Source organism: Sciurus vulgaris (genome assembly GCF_902686455.1).
Source record: "Sciurus vulgaris genome assembly, chromosome: 3".
Lineage (NCBI taxonomy): Eukaryota > Metazoa > Chordata > Mammalia > Rodentia > Sciuridae > Sciurus > Sciurus vulgaris.
In genome coordinates, this window is record NC_136463.1 from 9,272,716 (window position 1) to 9,299,122 (window position 26,407).

The 26,407-nt window shown below is 41.0% G+C and overlaps 1 long non-coding RNA gene across 1 annotated transcript; it reads right to left on the reverse strand.

Moving 5' to 3' along the window:
- Window positions 1–3,624: 3,624 nt before the first annotated feature.
- Window positions 3,625–15,714, reverse strand: LOC306657371. Its single transcript, XR_013762769.1, has 3 exons — window positions 15,597–15,714; window positions 10,816–11,011; window positions 3,625–5,233 (listed from the first exon to the last, which is right to left on the reverse strand). It is a non-coding gene; the product is annotated as an uncharacterized lncRNA (long non-coding RNA).
- Window positions 15,715–26,407: the final 10,693 nt, after the last annotated feature.

Consider the following 26,407-nt stretch of genomic DNA (forward strand, 5'->3'; position numbering starts at 1 on the left):
TTTTGCATTGCAATCATACTTTTATCCATTGCACTAAATCCATTGCCCTGTGGTCTGTGGGGTCGAGTGTTAAAGGAAAACGCAAGGTCCTTGTTGAAAACCGTCAGAATTTCAAGATGGGAGCAGCATGGCATGGCACCCAATGTGAGACGCTTCCAAGTGTGGAGTCCCATCTGGCTGCAAAGGAAGCGTAACCATGAATGTCTTGGGCACAAAGCAAGTGCACAGCACTTCTGTCTCAGCTGGCAGGAAGACTGAGGTGATTGCCTGGAGTGAAGCGTATCTGTCAATCAACTCCAACTGTCCGGGATTAGGGCTGCCTGGAGACACCACTGAATACAGAATTCTGGCTCTGGACTTTGTGGCCTTCCATGTGGGCTATTGTGGCCACATCGTGGATTTCATACCATCGCTTTGTAATGCAGAAAGACTCCATGAGTGACAAGGCTCACAGTCACATTCACACTGCCCTTTCTCCTGTGGATTAATTCATGACACGTCTACTCTGCATGAACTGAATTCACCCCCCAGTTCTCCTGGGAATGTTTTGCTGTTTGCTTTGTTCATATGGTTTGGAATTTTGTATATCAATCAAAATGTTGCATATCAATAAAAAATATTTTATTCATCTTGAATAAAAACCGCTTTGTTCTCTCTTTTCTTTATAATTCTCCACTCTTCCAGTTGTGCTTCTTCTGCCTGCATTCAAGATCCTTGGAGCTGTACCAGGACTAGAATTATCATCTGCCACCTGTACATAAAGCAGGTGGCAGATGATTTAGAGTGCTGCCATCTTTTCAGGGTCTCACCATCCTTTTGTCTCTGCTTTTGCTCTCTCTTAGTGTCTTAGACACTTAAGAAGACAGACAGGAAGCAAAAGGGTGAGAAGGCATAGTATCCTCCAACCACACTGGACTGTGAAGGAGACACATTGCTCCTATTTACTTTATTCCGGTAAAATCCCATCCCACGTCCCAGAAGCATGCAAACTGAACTGCGAAATGTTTGTCACTGACTAGAAACCCGCCTTCCAGAGAAAATTAATTTTCTCTCCATAGTTCTACAGTTTAAAGGCTCTTTGACCCAAGGGAAAGGCCACAGCTCTTACTGCCTTTCTTCAGGGGTGGGGTGCTTGCCTGGCTCCAGGTCTCATACAGTGAGCCCACTTCCTTAACACTGTCTACTCTGGGAGATTATGGATCTTTGCTTTTACATGATGTGAGCTCCAACTTCTTCCGCTTGGACTGAAACTCTGGTCTTGATATGTGCACTGTGTTCTTATTGACATTAGGTCTTCATCCCATTTCTGATCCAGTCAATGAAGCCAGGGGCATGGGATTCATGAATGAGCTTAGACAAATCAGGGACCATCTCTAAAATTGAGACCAAGGTCAATTTTATCCAAAGCTGATGACCTGAGAGTTCATCAGGCAACTGGGGATGATTTTTTCCAAGAAACATTGAGATGAGGCAGATAGATGCTGAACGGTAGAAATGACACGTCCACTCCTACATTTGCCTCAGTCTGTTGTGTTATCTTTAGTTGTTTAGGTTTCCCTGTCTCCTTTTATACTCTGTGCTTTCTCTGGCTAGGGGCCACATCCTATCCATGTTTGTATCCTATAACAACTTACTGATTTGGGAACTTTAACATAAAAGCATGTAGTGACAAATGCATCCAGTAGGATTGCAGTCCTTAGAGATCACGAAAGCAGGTGGGGCCCAGCACAACTGGGTCTTCCCTCTGGTCCAGTTATTTGCTGAGCCTTTTACTTCAGTTTGTAAATGATTGCTTTTCTCTGTTTTCCCGTCCAGGATCATCTGGGGCATGTCTTTCCACCCTGAACTTCTCAAGAAGAACTAAGCTTCCAATCAAGACTGCTCCAGCAGAGGGACTTCAACACATGTCTGCCTTGGTGACTTCCTGCTGGATTAGGTGGGGAGGGATGAGAAGGGAGGAAGTCCTGCCAACCCAGCCATTCAGGATGCAGTGCAGAGGACACCGGCACCATGACAACCTATCAAAAATGCCCACAGTCTAAGCAGAAAATACTTGATTTGAGATTAGAAGACTCAAACACAGCGACTTGGAATTTCTTGGTCAGGATTCTCTCCACCACCATTGCTACTACAAACAGTTTGCAAGGCATATGAGAATTGCCCTGACGTATACGTCAAGTATGTGTGGCATTTAATTAGAAAACCATCAGGTACAGACATCTAGCCCTGTAAAGGGCCACCTCAGTGCCAGATCTGAGCTATGCTCCGCCATGGTTCTAGCCTGAATGGATTTCGATACATGGAGGTTCCTTTTAGTGAAAAAAATCATCCTTTGCCACATTTCCTAGACAAGGCACCTCAAGAGTTGCCGACTTCACCAGGGGTGTTGAGGGCGGGCAGTTCCTGCTCTCATTCTTTCCACTTAACCACCAGTTTAGGAAACACACTTACATTCGATATCAACCCACCCGAAGAGCATGAGCCTAGGACAAAAGAGTTTTTTTTCCTTGTTTCATGGAAAAAAAAAATTGAAGAAGAGAAATCCAGAAGAAAGAAAGGAAAGGGAGGGAGAAAAGAAGGAAGGAGAGAGGAGGAAAGGACAGAAGGGAAAGGGGAAGAATTCCTTGAGTCTCTAAATTCAGTTTGCATTTACGAAGTCGCATGAAGGAGAGGAACGTCTCAGAAACACATTTAACGTGTTATTTATTTATTTATTGTTTTAAACTTTTTTTTAGTTGTCAATGGACCTTTATTTTGTATATTTCATTTTATTTTTATGTGGTGCTGAGGATCGAACCCAGTGCCTCACACATGCGAGGCAAGTGCTTTACCACTGAGCCACAACCCCAGCCCTAAAATGTCAATGAAATATTAAACTCTTTATCCATCACCTGTATTAGAAGCCACCACCTCCTCCTCCCCAGAGCCCCCACACTTTTTTTTTTAGAGAAAATGAAAACAACACCTTCCTTCTGAAAGTGAATGTATTCACCACTACTGGGTCGAAGACCCCATAAGACCCCCTTTGCACTCTATAGGAATATTTCTGTCATTCAAACCTCTGAGACAGCTGAGGAGCATTGGCATTGCATGCCCAAGGGATTGCAAGGGATTGCCTCCCCACCAAGTGTATGGTTGGCTTTTCAGTTTCTTCTTATGGACAAAAACAGTCTGTATCACAGTAAAAAAGAGGGAGGAAGGTAGGGGGAGCAGGCTGGAAAAAACGAGCAAAGGAAAAAAAAAAAAAGTTTTGGAGAGCCAGCCTGGCACCAAAAATATAATTTAGTGTGCAGGTATTTGATTTGATAGAAAACCTGCATTGATTTAAAAAAATAGGTTCTTGACAAGGTCGTAATTCATTGAGAGAGGCCAAGCCCGCAGCTTAAGTTTGACATCCCCCTCCAACCTAAACCATAACTGGTTTTAGGTGATCCCCTGTGAGGGTAGCATGTTGCAGCTGGCAAAAAAATAAACACTTTGGAGCCCTGTGCTAACAGAATTCTCTCTCTCTCTCCCTCTCTCTCTCTCTCTCTCTCTCTCTCTCACACACACACTCTCTCTCTCTCTCCTTTTTTTTTTTTTTTTTTTTTTTTTTTTTGATTTATGCCACGAGCTAAGGAAAACAGTTACATATTTGTGAGTCCCAGTTTTGTTTGGCTTTTGCAAGCTCGCAGGATTGGTGTCCTGCTGAGGGAGGGAGACAGTGTGGAAGTTGGGACAGGGGAGAGCAGAGCAGGCAGCATGGAAAGGCAGTGGGTGGCGAAGCCAGGGATGGCCTGCTGTGGAGGAAGAGGCTCCCTCGCTGGAAGGGGTGATGGCCAGACATCCTTCTGTGCAGGCGTGCAGGCTCCCTGCCGTTCTTCCATGCCTCAGGGCCACCTCCGTCTCAGCTGAACAGCACATTCCTTTAGCACTGGGCACTTGTGAGTGCTGGACTGCCCTTTGATTCCCACGGGGCGTCCTTCTATTCCAAGAGTTTGCTGGATGGGTCCTTTCCCTCTTTTTTCTTTCCTGCTCAGCAGAGTCATCTCAGGTTTGGCAAATGCAAATGGGAACCAGTGAGGGATTATTTTCCTTCCTGGTTGTCTTGGTGGCAGAAACTCTGCCAAGGAAAGACAACACCAATCGGTGTCCCTTTCTGGCAGATGGGCAGCCGTGCTTGGTTCTCACTTGACACAGGATGATCTTGCAGGGAGTTTGGAGCCTCCATGAGGGTGACTAGCTCGAAGTCCCAGACTCAGCAGGGGTGGATCTGGTGGACTTAACCCTCCACCACAAGCACACGCCTGTCCCCGGGTACAGACTGATGAGATAATTACTAAATGGAAAGAGATGACAGCTGAGACAGAAATGGGGAACTGGTGAAGTCTAAAAAGACTGGAATTTAATCAATAGTCCTCGACCAGTTTTGCTTTCTTAGTTTTGACCAACATCAGAACCATGCATAAGAACAAGAGGAAGCTGAGCGACGGAAATACGAGATTGCTATGCACTGTATTCAGTTTGCCTACACATTTTAATCATTTAAAATTGAAACTTACTTTCCCCAAGAAACAATCACAGAAAAATAAAGGCACATTGCTACTTTAATCCAAGTTTCTATGAGAACAGGACACCCGAATGACCTCTCCTAAGGCCAAGCAATGTGCTACTACTTCTCAACAACAGCAATGGCCTCGCTTCTCCCAAATTAAAAGTGGAAGGTCAAAGCGGGAAGATGTTGACAGCTCAGAGAGATGGTTCAGTGGGCCCAGCCAGGGAGGAGGGTGCTTTCTTAGTCATTCTCATCATTAGAGGATCCAAATCCCAATTTGCAGATGGAGAAACTAAGGGTTGACTACTTGTCTTTGCTTCTTGCAGAGCCACAGAGTGGTTAGTTATTAGCCTTAGTGAATCCCATCTTAACCCCAATGTTTCTTGAAAAAACATAAATAAGATTTTTTCCCCAGGAGCACGCAGTCCAACTTTTGAGAGTCGACTATAGCCATGGTTTACCACCCGTGGACTTGCCAGAACCTCTAAATGACTTACATGATGACATCATCCTCCTTTGTGTAGGGACTTGTCACATTGCATAAATAGACCCTCTTCGGCCCACTTCTTTAATCTTTTCTGTCCATGGCATATATCACTGAAAGGCTGACTTCAGAGGAGACAAATTATTCCATAATAATGCACAGAATCATCGGAATCACTTTTGGTCTCCATGACGATATGAAAATATAAATGTCTGCTGCATTAAAAAGAAAAAAAAGAAAAGTGTGTCATGGTGGTATAAAAAAATTAAAAGAAACTAATTCAATACTGAAACCAGAGGTGTGTTTTTTTTTTTTTTCTTTTTACCACTTTGTTACCATAAGTCCATGATGCAACTGTACTGCCTTTTAAAATACACACACAGACCAAGAAGTGGATATTTTTTCCACCCTATTTGTCTCCTTTTCAGACACAACCACTGATTCACCAGTCTCCGGACGGGCAACAGCAACAGCAGCAGCAGCCGGGGTGCCTGTGAACTTGAGTATCATAAAATTCTAGTGTAACAGTGTGTTGAATGTTTGCTTTGGCTTTGCTGCCCTCTCAAATCCCCCTTTCAACTAATATTTTAAAACGTGGAAAGACATTAAAATGGAGATAAATTCAAGGCTCTTTCCGAAACCCAGCACCTCTTGTGCTGAGAATTCGGCGTTCTGTCCTCTCCTTTCCCTTCAAATTCCCTTCATTTTGATAATTATCCTGGTGAGGCAGTTCAAGACGCTGCCTGCCTTTTGGCAACTGGCAATTCTACTCTGAAGCAAAGGCTAAAATAGGGGTCAGATTTCCTTTTATAACTTTTCCTGTTTCATCACTGACATTCATAATGGGTCCTATGGAAAAAATATGGAATCAACTGAGGTTTATCATTGATAGTTCCTAGAGCATAACAGAATTCAAATCTTAGGTTCTGCTATCAAGCAATGATGCACATGGAAATGTGCATTTTTATTCTTTTAAGTGATGCTTTATTATGCCAGCGAATGTTCTCATCAGTAGAGAATAAAAGAAAGTGACTGCTTTCATAAAGTTTATATTCTAATGGTAGAGGTGGGCCAATAAAAAACACATAAATATATAACCTTTCAGTTATAAGCTCTATAAAGAAGACTAAGCCAAGGAAGGGATTCTAGGGTGAGGGCTACTGTCTTAGGTAGTATTAGTATGGCCAGGGAAGTTTTTCTGAGGAGGAGACAACACAGTAGATACCTCAGTGATGTGAAAGACATCAAGCCAAGTGGCTGTCAAGAGTGGATTCTTCCAAGCAAAGAGAAGAGAGAGTCCCAAAGGCCACTAAGTTATATGCTTTGGCATGTTTGTGGAAAAATCCAATGATCTTAGGGACAGGAGTAGAGGCTAATCTGGGAATGTTGGAGGAGATAAAAATCAAAGAGGAAGAGGCATAAACACTTGCCCAGCCCTTGTGAAGAACTTGAGACCACACCATGAGTGGGATGGGAAGAAGCCGTCTGAGGGATTAGAGCAATGGGCAGTAAAACATCAATTACACAAATTTAAATCTGAACAGAGAATTGACTGGGTGGGTGGAAGAAGGATAATAATGGAATCTTAGTATCAGTTTGGGAGAGGAAGGATCATGGTGGGATCTCGGGATCAGTGGAAGAGTTGGTGAGAAGTGATCTTTTTTGGAATGTCAGCCAATGAATACTTTCAGTTGATTCAAGATGGTCTTACATTTTTCTGGAACTTTCCTACACTAGAGAGCACTCGTGAGTCCCTGCCAGGGTCGGGACCTTACCAGGAGACACTGGAATGATGTCGGGGATCAGTGAGTGCCAGGTTTGAAAGTCTGCCTCGCCTCCTACCCAGTGGGTTTACACTAACACAAAATGGTAATGGAAAATGTGAATATGTCATCCTTGCTTTTCTTATTGTTCTTCAAACTAGAAATATAAACACAAATAGACAAAAGTAAGTCCACTTTTGTTTTTTTCCGATATATAGTCTTAGTGGACTGCTAGAATCTTCTGCTACTTGAAGTTGTGCATCAATGTTGTAGGTGAAGCAACTAAACCTCAGAGAAAGGGAGATTTATTAGTATTAGAAAAATAAATTAGTAGAGAATGAATAGCCCACATCCTGAAGTTATGTGGGTCTTTAATAAGAAAATGGTGAAGTCCCATGAAAGCCAAGAGAAAGGCAAAGAAAGATGAAAAGTTAAGGGAAAGTCAAAGATGTAGAAGCCCTTAAGAGAGATAGATGCTCTAAAAGGCCTATTGTGTTTTAATAAGTGTGTAGGAAATGGAACCTCTTGTTATTTCTGAAGCCCTTTTATTTGCCGTTCAACATATTTTTGGGTATGCTTGCAGAGATCACGATGCATTTAAAGCAAATTTCAGCACTTTGGATATTGAGCATGAGTTTAATTTTGCTTTTTCTGGACCTAATAGAAAGGCAAGCCCCCCAGTACCTAAGCCCCTCAGTTTCATTATAGTTACATGGTTTTTTGAGAAAGTACTGTTTTTTCCTTTCCTTGTGCCCTTTGTAAACTTTGAAGCAGCTGATGCTGTTTGTTTACTGTCTGCATAATTTTTTGGTAAAGAAATTGCATTAAAGGATGAAACATGATGATTTGGGGCAAGCTTCTAATTTCCCATTTGGTTGTCTAACTGTTTTTGATGATTCATCCATCTATGAATTTAACAGACATGCACTGGCTATTCAGAGGTGAGAAAACATGTAATTTTTAGCCTAATGGCATTTGCAGTCGGGTTGGGGTTGGGAGCACCATTCTGACTTGAGCACATGCACAATTGCCTGGTGTGAGGAGAGCTGTGAGGGAGCGTGAGCAGGCGCAGGGAGGAGGAGGAGGAGGGAAGAACATCCTGCAGTCCCCTGACCTGTGGTTCCAATATCTGTTGTTTCAATTACTTGAAGTCAACTACAGTTTTAAAAAATGAAGTGGAACATTGCAGGAATAAATAATGGAAAAGTTTTAAATTGTGCCTGAATCTAAGGAGCATGATAAAATCTCACACCGTCCTGTTCATCCTGCTGAGGATGCCAATCATCCTCTGTCCAGTGTATCCATGCTGTATATGCTACCCACCTGGTAGTCGTTTGGTAACTGTCTCAGTTATCAGATTCACCATTGCACTACGAGGGCTCAAGAAACGCATCTTTTACTTAATAATGACTCTAATGCATGAGAAGCGTGATAATGGCAATTCAGATATGCCCAAGAGGAGCCGTGAAGTATCACCTTTAAATGAAAAGGTGAAAGTCCTTGATTAGATAAAGAAAAACACTATGCTACATTTGCTAAAATCAACAGTAAGAACAAATCTTCTATTTGTGAAATTGTGAAGAATAAAACAAATATTGATGCTATTTTTGCTGCCACACCTCAAAGTACAAAAGTTATGGCCAGAGTATGTGATGTATTCTTAGTTTAGATGAAAAAGGGAATTAAATTATAGAGGTCACTGCCATCCATGGTTTCAGGCATTCACTGGGGGTCTTGGAACACATCCCTTTAGATAAGGGAGTATTACTACACACAGATGGACTAGGCAGTGCCCTTTCCAGGGAGTTGACATTTAAGTTCAGAATTGAAAGATACGACTTCTTTATGACTCAGTGCATAGTGTATATTTATTTCCCCACCTAAAACAAATACACAATATGCCTTGAGTCCTGAAGACTGTGTGGCACGTTTGGGAAGCCAGAAAGAAACTGATAAGGTTTGGGCAGAGCGAGAAATGGGAAATTGCTCCTTCATTGCAAGGAGTGTGGAAATCAGAGAGTAGATTAGGTCAAGTGCCATACATTGGACAATAAGTATCACTTGGGGGACACTTTCCAGAGGGAAGGCAAATGTCAAGACACACAGGCACAGATTGGAACTTCCTAGGGGTATTAGAAAGTATGGCCACATAAAGAACCTTGGGTTTTATTTGGACTGTAATGGGAAGGCGATACTGGATTTTCTATTGTGTTCAAAGGTTATGCATAAATTCATAACTTTACCCCAATACCATCTATCTATGTCTATATCTATACATTTATCTATATCTATGTCTATATCTACAGGTAGATGTAGATATATATGTATGAATATATGTATATATGTATGTAGATATAGATATGTATGTAGATGTAGCTATAGATACATTTATAACTATATTTACATATAGATGTAGATATATATATATGTGTGTGTGTGTGTGTGTGTATAGAGATATAGATATAGACAGTCAAATGTACACAGCAACACTGTTCATAAAACCCCAGGCTTAAAACTACTGGAATTCTTTCAACAGGTAAAATGGGTATGCACTTTCTACTGAGTTTACACAATAGAACATACAGCACAGCAATGAGAATGAGTAAAATATAATTCCTAGAAAAAACATGGATACCTCTCAAAATGGTAACTTTTAAGCCAAAAACCAGATTTCAAGAAAATGCCTTAAGGTATGACACAAAAGTCTCTGTCATGTTTCAGGTTAGAAAAAAATGTGACTATTTTGAGGAAATGCATCTTAAGGTCCTGTTAACATTCCAATTTTCGATCTGGATGTGAGTGCTGTATTTTTCCCTATTTCTGATAACTCCTTTCTAACATGTGTACTAGATACACAAGAAACATTCTCTGCTACATCAAAGATTCTTGGCCAGGGCACTATGGACCGCTGTGCTGGGGAATTCTGTGGTATTGTCAGGAGGGAAGGTTGGTGCATTTTTATGTTTAGTAGCATCCCCGATCTCCACTCACTAGAGTAGCAGCCCGCCCCCTAGTCCTGCCTCCTAAGATGTGCCCAGGAGGTGAACATGCCCCATCCGAGAACCACTCCGTTATGGTGATGATGATTTCTGACATTTGAGCAAACTGAGTGATTGCTATGTTCCAGTTTCCCTTGTAAAGTCTGCACTTATCAGCACATTGACTCTACCAACATCCTTTAAAAAAAAAAAAAAAAAAAAAGTGCTTCATTTTCTTTGTTTTCCAGACAAGGAAACCAGAGTTCAAATATTTTAAGCCTATTTCCCAAGACTACGTAACTAGCTGGCAAGTGACAGAACTAGGAGTCACACCCAGACAGTCAGCTCCTCAGTGCCTTCTCTTGGCCACCATGATGCCCGCCTTGTTCCTCTTTACCCAACGCATGATTGGGACAACATAGTTTAGGCTTGGGTTAAGGGTAATGCCAGGATCTCGTGTTTTCCACAGTGAGGTGTCTTCAAACCTTTCCATTCTTTAAAGTTACACAAAGTTAGGATTCATATTTTTAAAAAGTACTATGAGAATCGAGCTTAATAACCAAGTAATAGTATGACTCACGGGTTACACCTTAATAAAACTTCAAGAGCTCACAGAGACCAATGTGATTATGGGACAAATTATTCCATTATTTAAACAGAGGGGAAATATACTTATATTTTACAATTGCCTGGAGTTATATATAAAACTAGCTTCTTGCCCTTTAATTACAGACAAAGGGAGAACCACTAGGAGAGGTTCATGCATGAAGTGCCACCCACACCTGCAAAGGCATTTCTGCAGGCTCCAGATTCAGCGGAGAGCTCTCCAGGTGAAGCCCACTCCTCCTTCGCTGATGTGTGCTTCTTCGAGAAGTATTCTTCTCTGTTGCTAGCTAAATATAATCCCAAGTGCAAGAGAAGGAAATATCGAAAAGTCTGTGTTAAGCAAGTAGTCTAAGTAGGATGACCATGACCATGAGCTGGTATTGCTGAATTCCATTCTAAGATCAGTTGCAAACTCAGTGGGGAAGCAAGCTGGTTAGATATTTCACTTACTATGTCTCAGTTGTTCACCTGCGTGCCCCTGAGAAATGCAGGCTACCACAATGGCTACTTGGCATTCCTCTCCCTGTGAGCTGGTCTTCTCTATGCAGGTAAGTTGTGGATGAATAATTGGCAAAGTCAGTTGCTGAGAATTGAAATGCATACTCAAATGAAATGCTTCTATAAAGGCAGACCAACCACCTACAACCTAGAAGGGAGGAAGGAAGGAAGGGAAGAAGGAAGGAAGACATATCATGAGTTATTGGCATTATTTGCTCTAGAAAATGTGTCTGTGTGTCTCCATCCTCACTGTGACTAGCTTCTGTAAATTAAAATTCTTGACAACTTTACAAATATGAAAACTTTTGATCACATCAAAACTTTTGTTTTTGCAGTTTTTACTGTTGGTAGCATTTTTAAAAAAATTCTTCTCTAGCTTAAGAAATTGAAATTAATTCTTGGGGAGATATTCATGTTTTTGAGAAGACACTTTGAATGAAGACTGAATAGGCCACAAAAATTCATAATTTTAATAATCTTAGGGTGAGATTGAAATCAATATGGAGTTAAGCTCCTGTCATAATGATATAATATTAGTTTTCCTTGGAGATGTACTTAAATCCCTGCCAAATGTTTTGTTTCAGGAATTTGGATTTCTCTCCATGGAACTCAGGAAATGGTAATTAGTCTTTTAGAAGAAGAGACAAACTCGAGGACACACCCTCTCTGAAGTGAGCACAATGAGGGTGGACCAGAAGGTTGAGGAAGAAGCTGTCAAAGTGGGATGCTCTGAGAAGATCTTCAATATCACTTGGGAACTTGTTGGAACTGAAGAGTCTCAGGCCTCACCCAGAATATTCAGAAGATGTCCAAGGATGTGGGTGCCCAGCAAAGTTTGGGAGGAAGTTAGGACAAAGCATTCTGCATGGTAGAGATTAGCCTACAGAGCTCAGCAAGTCAGACCTAGCATTCATTTTTAAGATTTTTGGTTTTACCTTGTTTGTACATTTTCTGTACTTGGTTATTTTTCTGGTCTTCCACTTTCTGGGAAATTCGGGTGGACCTTGTCCCATGCTTGGACAAGCATGTTCTTCCTGAACAATGTTGGTTCTCACCCACCCAATTGCATGTTCTAACAATTCCTGCTTCATCTTTGTTTATGTCTCTCCCATGCAGCCAGCACACTCTGAGTGAAGCTGCACCCACCCTTGCTGAGTCCAGACCAATCTGGCGAGATAAGTCCTTGGCCATCATCATTGGTTCAAGGTTGGCTATGTGACTTAAGCCAAGTAGTTAGAGCAATTTCTGGTGCTGTTCCTTGGAATACTTGGTCACACTGTCTTTTATCTTTAACAATACTGAGGAAAATATGTCTCTATTGCCATTGGAAGACTTCATTGTCCATGAGTCATGGAGGTGGGAAGGAGGGGAGTCAGACTTAGGGTGAAGCTCATATCCTGAAGGTACTCAGGAGAAAGTACTCACTTGACACTTTCTAACCACTGGTTCTTCCATGTTGTGGCCATCCCAATACATGGACTTATTGCTGAAGATTCCAATAAATGACTTTATTGTATAAGCCAGTTTGAAATGAATTTCTGTGACCTGCAACTTGAGGAGTCTTAAGAGAGTCAGTTTTACAGAAGGAGTGTCATTGGCATGATTGAATCTATGCTTGAATACTAAGAGGCATCCTACAAAGTACAAGCTACTTGCCAGACCTCAGGAGGCTGGCTTCCTCCAGAAAGCCAGCTGATTGTGTCCTGCAATGCTTATGCATGTCTTAGAGAGATTACCAAGAATATTGGAGAGGGCAATTTGGTAGAAGATAGGTCTTGTGTTTGAACAAAAGAAAACCTAGATTTTTTTTTTTCTTTATAATCAATAGAAGAATGTGTGATGTTTAAAATTTGAGTATAACTGGAAAATTTAGGTCCTTGGTGTACTACCTTGAATACAGTATGGGGGCTGCATAAAGGAATAAATCAGACTGAAATTCATCTCATCTCCTAAATCCCCGTGTCCCAATGCAGCCTCAACAACTCTAGAGAAAATTGCTAAGGAGATTAACTGCAGTCTCTGCCCCTGCACGTGTTCCCAGGGTGCAAGGACTACTCACCACCTCTTTCCTCAGTTACCCTTCCTGGGCTTCTTTTCTCCCCTAGCATTTTCAGGTGAACTACAGGAATTTTCTGGTGGAAGGTCCAGATCCTCTTCCTGGAAGTCTCAGAGCCCCTGAGTTTCATTTTGTTACTTTTTCTTTTTTTTCTATTTTTTTCCCTATAAGCTACCTACCATCTGTGGTTAAAACTGGACCTGGGTAAACCAAGAGTGTCCCAGGACACATGCATTTCTCCAGGGCCCTACTTTGTAGCAAAGATTTCACTTTCTCATGAAATAAACTTTTGTGCCTGCTGATTTACTGCCATGAAGATTCTGAAAGTATGTGCATCAAATCTAGCCTTCATGTGGGGTTTCCTACTGGGCTTTCTGTTCCTCGAGTCCTCTATACTGATAACTCAGGACCCATACATCATTGAGCCTCAAGTTGCAAGAACAGGACATACAAATTCTCTGCATGTGCAAACGGGGCCAACCCTACCTCTGTCCTTCATTTCCAAACTCACATATTCTATTTTGTTGGATGATAACATCACACATGAGCCATTGGTTTAAGATTCACACTTAGAGTTTGAAGGATGGCACCCTAGCTTCACAAGGTATGGTTCCCAAGCTGGTGCTACCCTTAAACTCTAAGAGACTGTGCTCTTCCAAACCAGTAGCTTCTGGAGGGGGTGGTATATGGTACGGCCATCGGATCTGATGATTGTGTCTCTGTGGCCACACATTATTTTCTGGGAATCAGCTCTTGTTGTCTGGCCTGTTGTCATGTAAGAGTTCATGTTGGTAGAACAGACACACCAAGAAGTCTGGAAGAGAAGCGATGATGGAGTTGCCATACACAAAATGTGCAAAATCATACCCAAAATGAGTCAAGATAAAATAGCTATGATGTCATCAAATAGCTGACTGATAAACAGCAGGAAGTGGCTTCTAGTTGGGATGGTAGGCCATCCCCTTGGTCTCTGTTGGGAGAAGGTCAACCATCTGCTAGTAGCAGTGGCTAGATCAGCCTGGAGAAGCAGCCCTTGCTGTGGAGCCTGTGAATAGTCTCCGTCTTCCACCATATTTACTGCTGCAGGAGGCCATTGTTTGAGTACTGGGGTGTTTAAGAGTGGAGGCTGGCTGACATCTACTGGCTGTGCTACTCTCTCAATTTGGTTGTCTTTTCTGTGTCACTGTTCTCTGTTCTATATTCATATAAAATATAACGATTCTTGCTCTTTGTCTTTATTCCCATTGATTGAGACATCAACACATCTCTTTCCCAGCATTCCTGTCTCCAATCTTCAAGTCTCTCCAGGTCCCTCTTTGGTGATCTAAACTAGTTACACCTGTCCATGAGACTATGTGGATTCTTGTGTCATACTGTTTTAAAATTTACACAAAGTGCAAGATCAAGCGTTTTGGTCCAAATTGCCTACTAAGAGGAGTTTCTCCTTCCTGCTGTCCTTCAGGACCACAGAATACTTCACCAACTCTCCTCTTGTTCCTGTCTACCAACTTTCATTTGCAGGGATTTTTGGTTTTGTGAGCTTGTTGTGACTGATTATGAGCTCACTGGTAGATCTTAATCTGCATGGTTTCTCAATATCTGAGTTAGGTATGTTTCCTGCAGAGATGACTTGCTGTTGCTGCCATGCCAAGTCTGCCGGACTGTGAAGCCCTATCTTACCCCCAGAGTCCAGGGTCAGCTTCCTCGCCTCTGCAGCTGGCTCAAGTCCAGTGTTCCAATGCCAGAACCATGCTTAGTTTTGGTCCTCAGGGTTACTCCCGGTCACCTTCTATTCCAGATCCTGCCTCCACTTTTTATGTGACTGTCAATGTTTCCAAGACTGAGTTTGATCTAAAGCCTAGTTTTTTTATGAGTTAGAAGACACCTCAGAGAAGCAGAACACTTAAATTTCTGGAACATCATTTTGATTGTCATTGAAATGAGGGACATTTATTAATGAATAGAAATCACAGGAGGCTTAGGACTGGAAGCAGCCACTGATTAGTCTGCTATAATATAATAATAGTTCATATTACATGTTTTGCATACACTTTCTCACTGGATCTTCTTAAGACACTTACAAGGTAGCTGCTATTAAAGCTACTGATCCCAGATGAAAAGGTAGAGACACAGAGAAGTTATGTTAGCTGACCAAACACTGCACTCTAGCAAATGGGAGACCTGTGTGTCACACCCAGCCATTATGATTTCAGAGTTGAGAGCAAGCCCTTGTGCTATACCACCAGCCTGCACCAGCTAAGAAGTGAAAGAAGGTATTGGATAAAGCAACAAAACCAGAGGTGTCTTAATGGAAGGTGATATTATTACATGCTGCATTTAGAGTAATCTGATACTAAACTGCCATAGAAATTCTAGTGATTCATCCCTTTTTCCTACCAATGGGTCAGATACCCTACATCAGCGCTTGAATTCCTCAATTCCTCAGGCATTTTCCAACAACATTTAGTATGATTTAATGCACTAAAATCATAAGTGTACTTAAAAGCCACAGTTTCTATCTCCTGTATTCTTGCAGCAACCTATTTTAAAAAACAGCACCAACTTTCCTTAAAATCTTCATTTCAAATAAAACAAAGAACTACAATGGAAAGAAATAAGAAAAAGCATGTGGTGAATAAAAAAAAAAAAAAAAAACATGGACTTTGCAAGAAATTACCTGAAATGAAATGTGCAAGTGCAGCAGCCATGGCAATGAGAATATTAGAGTAGCGGGTCCAAAATGATCAGAGATATCACTTGCAGCCCAGAGACAAACACCTCTAGCTCTGTTGCCCCGTTCTGAAATAACCAAGAAAGCAGGGCTGGGAAATACTGTAATCTCTCCTCACTACGTGGGTATATCGGTTTTAATTGTCACCCTGTGCCAAAAAGTGTTTTTGGCAATGTTGCACACTCAGTGTATGCCAAGAAACCGGTGCTGGGGGATAACAATAAAAGGAGGGAGTTTAGAATATGAAGCTCGATATAAAAGGGAAGTTAATAAGAAATAAAATACATTTAGTGTACTTGGCTGAAGGAGCAGAGTGTCAAAGTACAGGAAATCTTCTGGAGTGATTTTATAATGTCTGTGAACAGAAATAAAATTGCTCACGAAGTGTCTCCTAACGCACAGCCGTCCCCCTCCGGCTGCAGAGGACACAGGCATCCTTTGCATTGCATTGCAAAGGGGACACCTTTCCTGATGCTTTTTGTGCCTTGTCTGGCAATTGTGTTCTACACTGTGAGCTCTCAACGTAGTTTTATAGAAGCCCTGGACAGCTGGGGGCCAGGTGGATGGAAGGGCTCAAACAATCGTCAGACCACCGTGACTTAATAAGAGGAAGAAAGCAACACCTCTGCAAAAGTAGCCAGAGCTCAGCACGTGCTAGTCGTAGGTTTAAAAAAAGGTGATGCTATAAAAAAATGTGTTCCAGAAATCAGTCATTTAACGTGGTCCTGCTGCCTTCATTAAGCTTCACTTAGATGAAGTTGAAAAACTACTACCAGTGTCCCAGTTGATAGAAAAAAAAATGTAAGTGCAAATTCACAGCAAGGATCATTTTTAAGCCTTCCCTTGAAAGCGTGTGAACTTGGGAGAACCCCAAAAGACACAGTCCTAGGAAATGAAAGCAAGGCCATCCCAGAATCCCAGAGCTGCACCCATATCTCCATCCGTATAGGACACACGCGCTCACATCCGTTCTTTTCCACACTCACACCAGGAGATGGAATAAACTAGGTATGCTGTGGAGAAATATGGGACCTACTTACCTTCCTGTTTTAGCCATGGAAGGTACGATATAAATGAGTCTGAGAAAGAATTTGAGATTTTATTTGTGGGCCTTTAAGCAAAAGCCTAAAAAAAAAAAAAAATATTACGTACAGAGAATTGGCCAAAAAGGTGCAGTATTTTTTTTTTTTTTTGTCATTTTCTTCAAGAAACCATAACAAACATGACTGAACAGAGAACCGACTTCAAAGTCAAACTCTATGGTAGGAAGTGCTTTCGAACAAAAATCATAAACTTTTGTCAATGAAACCTTTGTGAGAAATGACGAGTGTTTCTCTCCCACCTCTTGTCAAAGTCATTAAAACTAAAGTAGGTTTCTCTACCACACAAAAGAAGAGTACCATGAGAAGAATCGTGTCCTAACAGACCTTTCTATCGCCCCGAGCATTGTCCTGGCACCGAGCTGAGAAGGGATTTTGCAATATATCCCAAATGAAGAAACACGGGCATGGACTTTTACCTCTTTTTCTTTCCTTCCTTCTCTTCTTATTGTTTGCATCTGTAAAATCCTGTCCTCCAGCAGATATTTGGGGATTTCTAAGGCAAGGGAATTGTAGCCAATGCATGACAGTTGGAAATTCAAAACAGGTTTATGTAAGACAATTACATCTGTCCAGGCTGGTCCACTGTTTCTTCAGCTGTTTTGCACAGGAGCAGAGACGGAATCTATTTTCTGGAATTAGGGGAAAAAAAGCATCTCCCAACCCTTCCTCCACCTTTTCAATCCCAGTTGGAATACCCACAAAACAAATCACACTGGTCAAAAAGGACCAGACTGGTAGCAGAAACATTCTATTTTGTGGTAGGCTATGGTGCTATTTTTGTTGCCTCCAAAGTCAGCCTCTCTGGGGCTATATTTGAGGGTTAGAAGAAATAGTTCAGACCAGAGAGGTTTGGCACCAATCTTCCCGTGGAAAGTATAAGAGGGCGAAGTGTAAGAAAATTTGGTTAGGTAGCTATCATTTTAACTAAAATCTTACATGATAAACATCTGCAATGAGAGCAGATAATTCATTCGAACCCTAGTCTATACTGCTATCACTGCTGTTTTATTTCTGCAAGGGAAAGATTTATTCTGTTTTATTTTGTTCTGTTTTTTTTTTTTTTTTTTTCTGCAGAGATAGAAAGGAGGTTCTACATTTTATCCTTGACTTGTCAAAACAGAGTCAACGATATTTGGCAATTGTCAGTCATTCTTTTTTTTTTTTTTTTTACCTAGGTTCTCTGCAATATATTAAGCATGAGCATAGAAAACAAGTCTTTTGTGTGTGTGTGTGTGTGTGTGTGTGTGTGTGTGTGTGTGCGCGCGCGCGCCATGGAATGAAGACAGTGTGTAAGGCAGGAAGTGGGCAGCCCGCGCTCAAGCGAGTGCTGTAGCTGGTGCTTGTAGGAACTGGAAAATAATAAAGCAACTTACAAGGTGGAATTGGATCATCAGTCACCACGAGGAGGAGAATTCGTCTGCAGAAGGGACCAGAGTGTGGCCCTCACACCCACTGGGCTTAAGCAAGCATGGCGGTGGGAAGGGGACACTTGTGTGGATATAAGACCACAGCGAAGCCTCGGGGAGGTCTTAGTCCCAGCACAGGCAATTTTGTCTGCTTTAGCCACACATCCAGGCTTTTAATCTTTCAAAATATAATGATGCCCGGGTTGGACTGATAGTAGAATGAATCAGACATTTTACCCTGTGTGCATATATGATTACATGACCTGTGTAATTCTATACCATGTACAACCAGAAGAATGAGAAGTGATACTCCATTTACGTATCATGTGGCAAAATACATTCTACTGTCATGTATAACTCATTAGAACAAATTTTTAAAAATTTTAAAAGAAGAAGAGGAAGTTCTAATGCTGAGCACTCCAGAGCTCACAAATAAATAAATAAAAAAGAAAAAAATGTTACTCTCAAGTGAGACTTTCTTAAAGAACTCTCATTACTTCGATTTTTTACTGTTTCACACTGGGCTTTTTGCTATCGAGTTCCACTGACAACTTTTTTCTAAATGGGAATCAAAAGCAGAGCTGTAGAGATTGAGAAATTCACCCCTGGCATCCCAACAAACAGCACAATACTGAGCGACAGAAGACTCCAATTTTGTGCGCAATAAAATCCAAGATCTCTGTGCTGCTGAGTTTGCACTTGACCAAAGTGAGCCTTTGCCTCTGTCTAACGGATTATTTCAGGAGAAAGTTTTAACTTGCCAAACATTTAGGTCTGCTTAGAGCTGCTTTAAAGTGTGCTTCAGTCAGTGAAAGTACGCAAACCATCCAGCGTGATTGAAGAAAGATGTCATCTGGTGACATGAGCTCATCTTCCCCCAGTTGAAAGGATTAAGATGTTTCGAATTCTTAATTCTATTATTAGACCATACATAGGCCAGGGAGGAGGAGATTTATGGTGCCTGGTTTTCTTAATCTCCCATGTTTAGTAAAATACTTAAAAATGCCAAGACATTTAATCATCTTATATTGACTTAAGCCTCAAAGTGTTCTTCTAAGAGGGCTATAGTTCAAAAAATCTACCTTAAGCACAGGTCTAGACTGAGTGCTGAGAAAATCGAGTTCAAGGGTGTCAATTCTTAACTCTGACATTCCAAATCCTACTTCCTATCTCCACCCCAATCTTTTCCAAACTGTCCTAAGCCACGGATACATGGCAAGAAGCCTATTTTAATTGGTCAGGCATACTTGAAATATAATTCAACCCCTGGCCCCACTGACATCTTTTTTAATCTAAAGCTTCATTATTAAATGTCATTTAATGATGAAGTATGAGGACTCAAAAGACGTTGGCAGAATTGAAGTGAATTGTTTGCTCCTGCAAGTCTGCCCTTCATCCAGTGGAATTACTTGTTCACAGTGAGCGTTTCCTTGTGACTGGAGTACAAATACAGATATTTGGGAACTGTGTTCGAGTCCAGTAGCAGCACAGGGAAATCACTGAGAGTATGTGGCAGAGGAAACATGTGGATAAAAAGACGTCATTGGCGTTTGGATCTGCCTACTGTCCCAGCATCCACCTAGTGTCTCTCCAAGACTAACTCCTCAACCTCGTAGCCTTAGATTTTTGTTCCCAAACCTCTTTGAGGATATGAGCAGATGGTGCCATATCTGTGTGTCACTGAGCTCAAGTTTTGACACACACAGTAGGCACTCACCATCTCTAAATCACTCTATCTAAATTCCTCTTGATCTGACACATGGAACTACTGATTTTCATTTATTCATTTATTTATTTATTTTGTGCCAGGTATTGAACCCAGGGGACCTCAGCCACTGAGCCACATCCCCAATCCTTTTTTGTATTTCATTTAGAGATAGGGTCTCACTGAGTTGCTTAGGGCCTCGTTAAGTTCCTGAGGCTGCCTTTGAACTCCGATCCTTCTGCCTCAGCCTCCCAAAATGTGGGAATTACAGGCGTGCACCACCAGGCCCAGCTACTGATTTTTATTCATGGCTAAGGTGACATATATGATCTAATTATTGTTGGTGAATGAAGGATGAGTCAACGAATCCAGGCTTCTCCTGAACCCAAAGCTCAAAATTTCTTATTTTGGAATTTTATATTCCTAAGAGTTTAGCCGTTACCTAATCTGATTGTCTCTTATGCACAAAGAAATAACTATGCAATGATATTAGAGGTTTCTTCAAGATCAGATATTGGAGGGTTTTTTGTTTTGTTTTGTCTTTGTGGTATGGGGATCTAACCCAGGGCATCCTGCATGCTAGGCAAGGGCTCTACCACTGAGCTATACTCCCAGACCCCCAGATATTGGAAAGAGATTCAGTAAACAGTAATAAGAAAAGGGTCTTTCCTTTCAGCCGCCCAGCCAGAAAATCAGCATGAAAAGGAAGACATTTGCATAGTGGGAGATCAAATTCAACCTTTCCTGCATAGGAAGGGCAGCTGGAAGGCCAGAGATCAGGTACATTTTCCACCCATTTTGGCACCTGTCCATCCTGAAATCTATACAACTGAATGCATAATGGGTTCTGCATAGCTGGCTTCTGTCCCTTCTGCTAATTTGTTCCTGGGTCTGCAAACATAATTTCAGAGACCTGGTGTGAAATGAAGACGTCAAGCAAATGCCTGGATTCAAACCTGGGTCCTAATCCAATTCACTATTCTCAGAAGTGGACAGGATGGTGTGTGTGTGCCTTGCTCCATTTCCACGTTTGCTAGGACACAACATCGTTTCACTCGGTTGCATCAGAAAATATGAGAAAAGTTCTAGGAAAGGACCCTCCCACATGATCACACAGGACTCCCAGCTCTATCACCAGGGAGTGCACCAGCACAAACAAACCTAAATAAAGTCTGGGCTGCCACTAGCAACTGCAGAAAACTGAACCCATTTCCAAATTGGGATGGGAAGGTTTCGATCATGTTTCAATGAATGTATATATGAATATACATGAACACATCAATGCAACGTCAGATGCCCTTGTATTTCCCTTTGTATTCCCTTGGAAAGTATTCGGTTCAGAAGTGCTTGGTACAAGCAGAAGCATCTCTCACTTCACTTGGTACCTTTGAGACATTTGGCAGGGAGGTGGGATTGGCTTGGCACTTTCCTGCTTCTCCCGGTGCCTCTCCTTCCCCTGCCCGGGCATTTCATTCCTCACCCCATCAGGTTTTAATCTTGCTCTCATTTTTCAAGTACTTCCCTCTAGTTGTTTGTGATAATGGCTTAAAGCGTTCTGACTCCCAGAGGTCTTACTGCAGATGATTTAGCATTTTAGTATGGGGCACGGAAACCTGAAAAACCTTCAAAATGTAAACTTTTTAATGACTCTGGGACAGAGCAGAGGGAGGAAATCTCTGGGTAGACAGCCTTGAAGCTTTCTGGGTGCCCACCAGCGGGTGGAGACCGTCTGCCTCTCCATAAGGTTGGCACTTGCTTCGTAGGATGACTTCTAGGACGTCTGGGGCCCTGGGAGCAAGGAACTGAACCCACTAACTGAAGACAAGAACAGAATGGAGGCTCAGAAGAGCAGGCATTCACGAGGATTTGCTTTTTGTACTAGATTCCAAATTGAGTAACAGTGATCTCTGGGGAAGAACTTTGGACTGTTAATATGTTCAAAAGTGAAATGGTAGTAAAAATGTCTCTTTATACCCTAAGCTGAAAAGAGAAGAGGGAACATTTGAGATAGCTTTGTTTGAAAAACAAAACTAAAATATCAAAACTCATTCCTCCCCCTTTAAAAAGTTCTCATGCATGACCCTAGCTGCTGCTGCTCCCTCCCTCCCTCCCTCCCTCCCTCCCTCCCTCCCTTCCCTCCTTCCTTCCTTCCTTCCTTCCTCCCTTCCTTCCTTCCTTCCATTCTTCCTTTCCCCTTTTCTTTTTCTCTCTCCCCTTCCCAAATAATATAAACTTGTAAATACTTGATGGAGTTGCAATGGAAACCTTCCCAACAATCGAAACAAAACAAAACAAAACAAAAACCAAAAACTACAACAAAAAAATTTGCTTAAAGGAGATCATGATGCAAATGAAGTCAGTAGCTTTCAAATTTTGATGCTTGTGCTTCAAAGACTCCTCAGTAGCCAGTTCTCTGGAGGTTGCCTTTTCCCTTGTCTTCTCATTTAATTTAGTCACACAGTATTAACTGGCTGCCTGCAAGATGCCAGATCCTATTCTAAATGCTGCAGGCACAGCACCAGAGTAGCTGGAGAAAGTCTTCCTCGCCTCCGAGGATGACAGAAATCAACAAGAAAAAGAGTGACCGGAGATAAGCTGGTGATTTTTTGGAGAGTGACTAGGTAGGTACTGAAAAGCCAGTGTTCAGGGAAAGCGTATCTGAGATGACACTTTAGCTGTGATCTGGACACCCAGAAACCACCCTTGTAAATGTTAGAGCGACAGCTAGTAGAGTTCTCCAAAAATGGGAAATGACCTGATACATGTGAGGCCCAGTGAGGAGACCAGTGCACTGTGGTTTATTGGGCAAAGGAAAGACTAACTGAGAGGGGGCACAGCTCTGTCCTAGTCTGTGAAGGAGTAGCCTCAGTTGTCCTGGATCTGATTGTGGAAGGCTCACTTGCAGAATTTTTTAAGCAGAGTAATAACCTAATCTTGTTATGTCTAAACCACCACTCTGATTATATTGAGTAGAGACTCAGTTGCAGGAAGATGAGAGGGCTTGAGAAAGGAGACCATCCAGGAGGATATTGCAGAATCCTATGCCAACGTCAATGGCGGCTTTCGCTAGGAGTACTGTAATACGGATGAAGAGGAATGGCAGATTTTTGTCTACCTTTCCAAGGTATAGGATGAATTGGATGGGAGAAGTAAGAAAAAAAAAAAAAAAAAAACAGAAGAAGAGAGAGAGAGACAAATTAAAGATAATTTGTATAAGTTTGGTTTTAGTACTAGGGTAAATTATGCTTCATCCTAATAGGGAAATAAAAAACATCTATGAGGGTAGAGTTCAAGGAAAAATCAACAATTTGATGTTTGTTCAAATATAGATACCTATTAGGTATCCATATAGATATTGAGAAGACATGAAATTCAAAGTAGAAGTTAGAACTGGAGCTGCTTTAGGAAATGGCTGGTACTCAGGCCCATTTAAAGTCAGGGAATGGATAGGTATTCTCCCTGGGAAGCGTGCCAGAGACAGTAGGACCATTATTGGGGATAAATGAGAAAGTCAGAGGCCATACCAAAGACCCCAAGGGTAATCTGTAAGGTAAGATTGGAATGGCACTATGGAGGCCACACAAAGACAGTATTTCAAACAGGGGTCCTCACGTACTGCTAAGAGACCCAGGAAAATAAGGAAAACAGAAGTGATACCTGGATTTGGTTCCATGAAAGTCATTCCTGAACTTGAAAAGAATGGTTACTGTGGAATCATGTTCTATAATATAATATAATCATGTTCTATTTTAATATTAAAATTATTGCGATAATAGAGCAAAGACAAGAGAGATTCCAAGTGACTGCAAGATCATCATTTGGAACAATTTTAAGATTAGCAATTTAACTTTCATCTGCCTTAGGGTGACTTACCTTTGGGTGATCTATAATCTTTGGAGTTCATAGCAATTTAGATCTTCTCATTGGACATGATGCAAAAGTCAAAGTAGTATTTCCATCCATGAAAACCAGGGCTGCTGAGACCAGCAGGTATAATTTCTCACCTAAAGTAATCCAAAATTTTCCTCTCCTTCCCCTCCTACCTCTGCTACCAAATCAAATATCTAATAGAGCAATAGTCTGCCAGAGGAAGAAAACAAAATACTTAAGTCTGTGAAGATGAAACTTGTTAAGCTCAGAGCAAACAATAGAGAAAGACCAGGACCTTTGATAAAAACTATTGGATCCATTTTATAAGACAGAAATCAGAGAGAAAATGTGTTAGAGGTATAAACATATGAATCTTGACTGTTGGAATCCCAAGTGAAAAAACAGAACAAAAGAAAATTATGGAAAGGGAACAGAATTTGGCTTTGTTTTCAAGTCTCAATTTTGTAACTCATGCAGGAGATTAATCATAAAAAATTTCTTGAATTCTAAAACTTCTAAACCTGAAGGAGGCCTTGAAGATTTTTAAGAATACCTCAGTACCCGCATGAGTTCCAGTTTGGAACAGAATGCTGGATTTCAATTCATCATTGCAAGCTTCTTTTACTAGTTATCATTTCTCACTTCTAAGTTTCTGAGTGGCTTGCTACAGAGGCACATAGAAAACTTACAATTTGGCTCAATATGGGAGTCATGGATTCTCAATTAAATTTCTTTCCTTATTTTCTAATACTTTGGAAGCTATTTTCTTTAAAATTCCCAAAGTTATGCCCCAGTCACTGTGTGATGAGCGTTGTGTGATGTAACTTGGTTCCACCAAGCTTTAAACAATGGTACATACTCACCATGTGTCTGGTTTGGACAATAGGGCAGCCCTGCATTTTGATAATGGCAATGGTGAAGCCATACCCACTGACTGTTCACCGTCAAGAAGAAAGTCTTGAAAATGAGATGGAACTCACCCTAAGAACGGGCCACAGCCTGACTCATGAGGAGGAACGAGCTAACTGCATAGCCTTCAGTTCTCCAGAAGGGAGACTCTCTTCCTTACCTTCTAATTACCTCACCTTTATTTCTACTTTATTGCTATACGTCCCTTGATTCATTAAACATTCATGAATGCTTTCACATTTTCTGTAAATAGTAGTTGCAGAAAAGTACTTTCTAGCAGAAGAGACATTACTCATTTTCTCAGGGGAAAAGTAACAACCGCTCATTAAGCCATGACATCAAATCTAGACTGTCCATGGATTATTAAAAGCCACCGGATGCCGCTTGGTGACTCTTATTTCTATTATTACTGCAATTATTTTTCATTCACAACTGAACTGTAATGGTAAAACATATTTGGAATCCTCCATGACAAAGAAAGAAAATCTTGGTAACAGAGTTTTAATGGTATGAGCCTTGGATTAGGGTTTAGTCTCATGAGTAACCAGGAAAGTCACATTAATAAACCTGATGGCCCCATGTCAGATGGGGACATGTGTTCTATTAAGGTGGCAAAATAGGCCTTCCTTAGTTTTCTAAATTCAGATAGTAGGATGGTATTCATAAAATATGATATAAAATTCTTTATAAGCAAAGAATTTTAAATATCTCATTCTGGGAACATTAATGATCCAAACAAAAGATGTAGACAGCTTTATTAAGAGCACTGTAGTGAAAGTCTAAAAAATTTTGTTGACATTGTTTAATACAGTTGACTCTCTGGTACTAATGAGTTTGCTGAGGATTCAACCAGCTATGGATTGAAAATTTTCCTAGACATTTCTAATCCCCAAATGTTCTCCTTTCCATACTAGCACACCACTGAGGGTTTCTGCATAAATTATACAGTAGTCCCTTACTTACATGGCAAATTGTTTCCAACTAATATTTTCAGAATCCTGATCCTCCATCTTATCGAGTATTCAAATTCTTAGCAATTTACTCAGTCATATTTGGAAGGCTTAGCAAATTATTATTTTATATCTGTTTTCTAAATTAGGTATGTGGTCCAATGTCTCTGAAGGGGAAACTCTGCCTCCTTTTGAGACCTGCTGATGTGCATTGTACTTGTATACACATAGAAAATTTCTGGGAAAATGTGCAAGAGTCTGTAAGCAATTGCCTCTGTGACATGGGAGTAAGTGTGAAGAACCTAATAGCATTAGGTTTATGCTAACTGAAGATTTTACTCAGTACATCTATAATTTTAATAGAACCATGAACACATTTTAAATATTCATATTTTTAAAATATAAATATATATTTTATTTATATATTTTGTTAAAATGTGTATATATTTATGTATGAATGTATTTAAAATATAGAATGAAATGTGTATATAGAGTGTGTGCATATAAATATACCCCCAAATATATGCATGTATACATGTAGCTATATGTATCACACACACACACACACACACACACACACACACACACACACACACATGCACGCACACAGTCATTCAGGGAACACAGTTTTGAAAATTTTTCTATTTGTACAGTTGCCCTTGATTCCATCTCCATCATTCTACTCTTACTATAGTTCCCTTTTCAATCTGTAAGAGGATATTTCATGTCACCACATTGATTTTTTGGTTGGTTCCCAAGTCACTCACAGTCCCTGAGATCGGTTACTGAGTGATAAAGTTTTCTCTTGGTCTGG